This window comes from Condylura cristata, unplaced genomic scaffold (assembly GCF_000260355.1).
Source record: "Condylura cristata isolate star-nosed mole 26May11 unplaced genomic scaffold, ConCri1.0 scaffold00019, whole genome shotgun sequence".
Taxonomy (NCBI): domain Eukaryota; kingdom Metazoa; phylum Chordata; class Mammalia; order Eulipotyphla; family Talpidae; genus Condylura; species Condylura cristata.
Window position 1 is genome coordinate 41,187,408 of NW_004567120.1, and position 6,041 is coordinate 41,193,448.

Below are 6,041 nucleotides of genomic sequence, written 5' to 3' on the forward strand. Positions count from 1 at the left end.
GAAGAAAGCCAGTCTTAGGAAGTTACAGTCTGTATGATTCCATGGATGTGACACTTTCAAAATGGCGTTAGTGCTGGAGAGCGTGCAGAGGTTTCCTGGTGGCTAGCGGGTGGGGCGGGGAGCTCAAGGGGGTAGGAGTGTGATGGTCATGAAGGAGGTCTATGTTTGAGGCCAAATGCCACAGAACGTACCACGCCACTTAAGGGCTTCTAGAAGAAAGGGTGAAACCTGCACGAGATCTGTAGTGTAGTCAAGTACCACCATGCTGAAGCCGGTTTCCCAGCCTCCATGGCTGTGTGGAGTTAGGCAGCTGTTAGCATTTGGAGAAGCTGAGTGAGACGTACAGGAGCCCTCTGCACTGTTGTTGTTTTTTTTTTTTCATGTTTATGAGCCTAAGATTATTTTAAAATAGAAGCTTTTTAGAAATACGGAAGTGAAAGGCAAAATAACAGATGTTTTAGAAGGTACTACAGGACCAGATCTTCATAACCTCCGCGGAGGAAAAATTTCTTCAGCAAGATACAAAAAAGTGAAAAGCATAAGGGAAAAGACTAATAATTTTAAATATGTATGAAGTTCAGTTCATCAAAAATAACCCCATATGTTGTCTCCTGGGACAGCAGATGGCACGGAGCCTTTTTAATAAAGTTAATAAAACTAAAGAGCATATTACTCACACATGCATATGTAATAATTTTTTCAGCAACTAAGAAACGCCAAACGCGCCGAGACAAAGCAAGGGAGCAAGAGCGCCTGCGTGGTGGGAGCCCGCGGAGTTAGGGCGCTGCAGCTCTTCTGGAGAATGCTTGGCGCGGGGAGGGAAGAGCACAGGCGGATTGAAGTTATCCTTAAAGTTCCAGTTTGCTATCCACAGAGGCCCGTTGTATTACTGCGATAAAACAATGCACAGGACGTTCCAACACACGTCAGCAAGTCTGGTGAAAGCCTGAGAGTGGGAAAGAACGCCCACGTGGGGGAGACGCGGGACACTCTGCATGTTGCAGCAAACCACAATGTCCACGGATCTTTCTGGACACTGGGAGCTGTACTTGTAAATGCAGAAAAGTCTGCCAAAGAGCCACTGAGGGAAAACGGTGACGTGAGTGCTCAGACACGCACCTGTGTGCTTTCCGGAAGGCGAGACGGAAAAGCAGCCAGAGAGGCCACCATTCATTCAGCCCTCCTCAGATGCGGCCGTGGAAGAAGACACTTTCCTCTTCAGACCGTAATTTCCAGTGAAGAGACACAGACCACCGAGCTCGGGCCCTTACCGCCTCACCGCTAGAGCCTTTGCTGGGAACATGGTGCAGCTTCCCACAAACAGGGCACAGATGTCGCCCCTCAGAGAATACTCGAGGAACTTACAATCCAGTTGCAGGGACACCGCCCACAGGTGGGGCGCGGTGTTGAGGCAAGAAGCAGAGAAGGGGAACCTGGGGTTGGCCAAGTGGCATTTGCGGCCCACCTTTGTATGGCACGGCTGCTGGGGTGCAGAAGTCACCTCAGGCTGGTAGCTCTTTCTGGACTCGCTCCCCGAGGACTCAGAGGAGACGGAACCCCCATAGCCAAACCTCTGTACTTCTGTGTGGCTGACAACTCCACTTCGCCACCCCCCACCCCCACCCCATCTGTGCCACCAGTCTCCCCAGGAAGGAGAAAGCCCGGGTTAGGAAAACAGCGAGGTGGTCTCACGGCGTGACCAGGCTGGAGCCCAGCTCCAGGCGGCGCCACTGCAGGCCCTCGTCAGCTGAGCTCACCGCAGGGCTTCGACTCCTCTGGTGCCTCTGCCAGCTCCTGGGGTCGCGTCGGCTCCACAGAGACCCAGCAGTTGCCAGTCTTGCCCACAAGTGTTCGCCTTCTGTGCCGACAGAGGCCGCAGCTCCCCTAACACACAGCACACAGCTCCTCGCCCTCAAGGCACCGGTGTGGCAGTTCTCCCACGGAGGGTCTCCCCGGCCTACAGGACACTCCTGAGCATGAGCAACCTCGGGCGCGTTAGTGAGAACTGGGGAGGCAGGCGGAGGCTAGCCCCGGCTGCAGGGGCCAGTCACGGGTCTGCACGCAGGCCTGTGAGGCCCACACTGACCACGGGCTCTGAGGTCCCAGCTGCCCTTGCTTCCCGTCCGCTTTTGCACTTCCACACGTGATTTCCTTTGCTCTTGCTCTTAACTGCTCGTCTCCCTCCATGAAGATCTAGGCTCAAAGAGGGCGAGTCATTTTGCGGTTTTGCTGACTGGTGTATATCCCGTGAGCACGTAGAGCTCACGATGAACACAGCACTGTCACAAGCACTCGGTGTCAGTGAAACAGTCTCATCCTCCCAAGAACCTCGGAGAAAGGTACCATCATGATCCCCATTTTACAGATGAAAAAGTTGAGGCACAGAGAAGTTCAGTACTTGTCTAAGGTAGGGACAAAGTTAGGACGAACGCAGGGGAACCCGCAGAACAGGATTTTGTACACAGTAGATACTCCGTGAGTGAATAAATGATTGAATCAACAAATTGACCTTTGAGGAGCTCCCTTAGTGAGGAATCTGGTCAGACACTCCAGCGCCGTCACCACCATCACCATCACCACCAACCCACCACCTCCATCGCCACCACCCCCACCCCACCGCTATCACGAAGCCCCCCAACACCATCTCCATTATGTTTCTCCTGAAAGACTCTCAGTGCATTAAAAGCCCGAATGTCCTCTCAGTGTCCTCCCTCCTTGCCTTTTGAGCCGTCCTTCTCCCTCCCCTCCTCCCTTTCCCCTGGCCACCGGCAGAGAGCCAGTGCTGTTTAGGAAGCAAGTGCAGGTGGCAGCCCCTCTTCAGTCATCCCCTGCTCGGGGCCCTGGACCAGCCACATGCCAGGCACCAGAGGAGCCACAGATACGCATGAAACAGGTTCTACACGCTCATGAAAGAGAAGGTGCGGGGGGAGAGATGCGAAGGAGGCAGGAGGGCCGGGGCTCACCTGTACTGACGCTCGGCAGTGCTGAGCGTGGAAGCGGGGCCGCTAGGGCTGTGGGACGTGGACATTTAACACTTGCTCGTGGAAGAGGTGGTGCGTTAGTTGAGTTTCAGAAGGTACCAGCGAGAAGTGCATTGCACACGAAGGGAAGGTCAGGGCCCTGCAGGTGCGGGACTGTAAATCGACCACCGTGGCTCCTGAAGGGCGCTCCCTGGCAGGCGGGGACTGGGCTTTGTGGGTGCCGCTTGTCGGCCAGCGAAGTGTGCCGTTCCCTGGCGCCCTGCTGCACGGGATGCAGCCTCTCTAAGGGTGCGTGGGCTGCTGGCTTGGGCCCTGTCCCAGCCCAGGCCACAGTGCAAGCTGGCCCCTGGGCCTCTCTCCCTTCTTCTGCCCGCCTGCCTGCAGTCTCAGCCCGGCTCCACGGCACAGCTGTCTGCCTGAGCCCCAGCGGTGACAGTGCGCAGGCTTCGGCTTTGTACCTGGACGTCTGTCTGGTACAAGTCTACTTTTTACCCTTCATCTTAGAATGGGCCCTTTGTCCACTGCACCCACTTTCCTCCCTCTCCCTCCGATCACCCCCATTTTGTTGTCATGATTTAAGGGCTTTGGTCTGGTTTGGGTTGGTTTGCCTGTTTGTTTCCTTATGTTCCACATAGGAGTGAAATCATACGATCATCCTATCTGCCTTATTTCACTTAGCATAGTGCCCCAACGTTCACCTGTCTGTGCTGTCGCAAAAGGCGAGCTTTCAACCTTTATTTCTTACAGCTGAGTAGTATTGCGTGGTGTGTGTAGACCACATCTTGTTCCACTCTGGGCAATGAAAGTGCTGGATTCTGTGATCGCGCAAGTTCCTTCCAGCTGCAGCAGTCGAGGGGCGCATTGGATGCACTCCTAATGAAGCTGTGAGCCCTGCAGGAAGATTCTGCCATGGAACGTGCCAGGTTGTGTGCTGCTCTGTCAGGCCCTCGCTGTTTTACGGCCACTATGCAGACTGAAGTGCTATCTACACGCAAAAGTATGTGACTGTGGGGCGCCAGCAGGACCCCGTGTCAGGGGCCAAGCTAACAGCGCACTCCAGGCCTTCTCTGTTATGTGGCAAAGAAAGATTCATTCACTCATTCAGCAGCGCTCACCGAGCACGTGCATCTGCAGGAGGTGCGTAAAACCAGCCTGACCTTGCCGCGACTGCGGCGAGCACGACATCGTTCGGTCTGGGGAAGAAGGGACTGGTCATCCAGGGGCCCTGCGCCGCCACTCACCTCCACCAAGGGGCAGGGGTGCCAGCCCACAGCAACTCCGCCATTCTAGCAGGTAGAAAGTAGCCCTTGGCCGCGAGAACAGGCCAAGTCCCAAGATTCTGCCCTTGGCGCCCTCTTCCTGCTCACTTTCACTGAAGGCACAATGTCAAGGTCCTGGGCTGTGGCAGCGCAGACAGGAATGAGCCCCCTGCCCCGGACACCTCCTCCCCCTCCTAGAGCGTCTGCAGGGGCGGGGTGGGGCTTTATATACCCCCACTCCATGTAACAGGAGCTAGAAAAGCTGCTACATCAGGTAGGACCCAAGTGCCTGGGAAATGTGAAGGACGGCTGGCACAGGGAGGGGCAGCATAGGCCTGAAGGCATTGTGGGTGGGGACTGGCGTGTCTTGGATGTCGTGTAACCTTGTCGGAGCTGTTTGTTTGTGTGTGGAGGGATTGGGAGGCTGGAGATAGGGGTATTGTGGGGTCAGAGGAACACACTGGAGAGGTGACTAGGTTGGGATTCCCTGGGACAGAACTGGACGTGGGAGTCAAAAGAGGCAGCGAGGGGCTTTCTCTCTTTTTTAGATTTATTTATTTATTCATACAGAACTGGGGTACAGGCCAGAGATGCGCAGGGTGAGAGGATTCACCAGAGACAGAGCAGGGAGCAGAACAGCAGATGGACGAAGTCCACTGCTGAGGGGAGCAGCGGGCGGGTCAGAAGAGGTTTGCGGCACCATGGGGTCACCTCCGGGGCAGGCGGGAATCGAACTCATGCGGAAGTGGCTTTAGCTTCTCAGTGCTGCGCTCTAACCCGCTGCGCCACCAGGGAGGGCCCTCGAAGGGCTTTCTTTCAGCAGCATCTGTGTGTGCCAGCTTGTGTGCTAGTGCAAGTCCACAGAGTGCACACACAGGCACGCACACATGCAGCGATTATAAAGGCTATTGCAGATTAAGAGGCTTAATTCTATTGGTAGAAAATCTTTTCTTAGCAAGTGTATACAAGTCCATTTAGGTGCCAAAGTGGCCTCTGGCTACTCATACATCAGGAATGTTTCCTCCGGGCCTGGGAGCCAAATCCTGGCGCTGCCTTCCTCAAGGCGAGAGAGAAGGTGGTGTCTCCCAGGTCCCTGGGAGGGGATCGCCTGCCTTTGGCTGTCAGCGGACCTCAAATGCCTCAACTTTGCAAAGGTAAAGCTGCCCCTCAGGTAGCCTCCTGAGGTTTCTGCCTGGCAGTGCCTCAAGTGAGCTGGTGGGTGTGCAGGGGATTCTGGCTGCAGAGCTCACCCCAGGTCAGCCGTTGTCCTTTTTAACCTTTGCGGAGAGGCTTCTTGCCGTGGGAGGAGATTTTGGTTGTGGTGGCATCTCCCCAGCAAAGTGCGCAAAACGCACAGGCGACACACACTGTTGAGGGCAGTCACACGCCGCCCTCGCGGGAGGTAGGGTCTCATCCTCTCGGGACCCGGCGGCCACCGCGGCGCGCTCTGGGCGTGTATTCTCTCGAGCCACACCCCCGGGCGTTGGCGTCTCGCTGCTGTGCGTTTCATTTGCCCACGACGGTGGCGGCTGACATTTCCCCTTCTCTGCTGTTTCCAACTCTTCCAAGCCAACCTTGGACCAAGAAAACATGAAGGCTGCGAGCAGGAAACAACGCAAGGCGCCGCACCACGCCTTAGGGCTCTTCGGCTTGGGAAGCTGCTGCAGTTTTGCGCTTTCCGTTGGACTTGTCCCGCTCACTCACGCATTCATCAGCTGCGTGTCACTGTATTGGGGCATGCTGCCCTGGGCAGTGAATTGAGGCCACTCGGCGATGTCCGGGCGGCCCGTGGCTCGGCCGT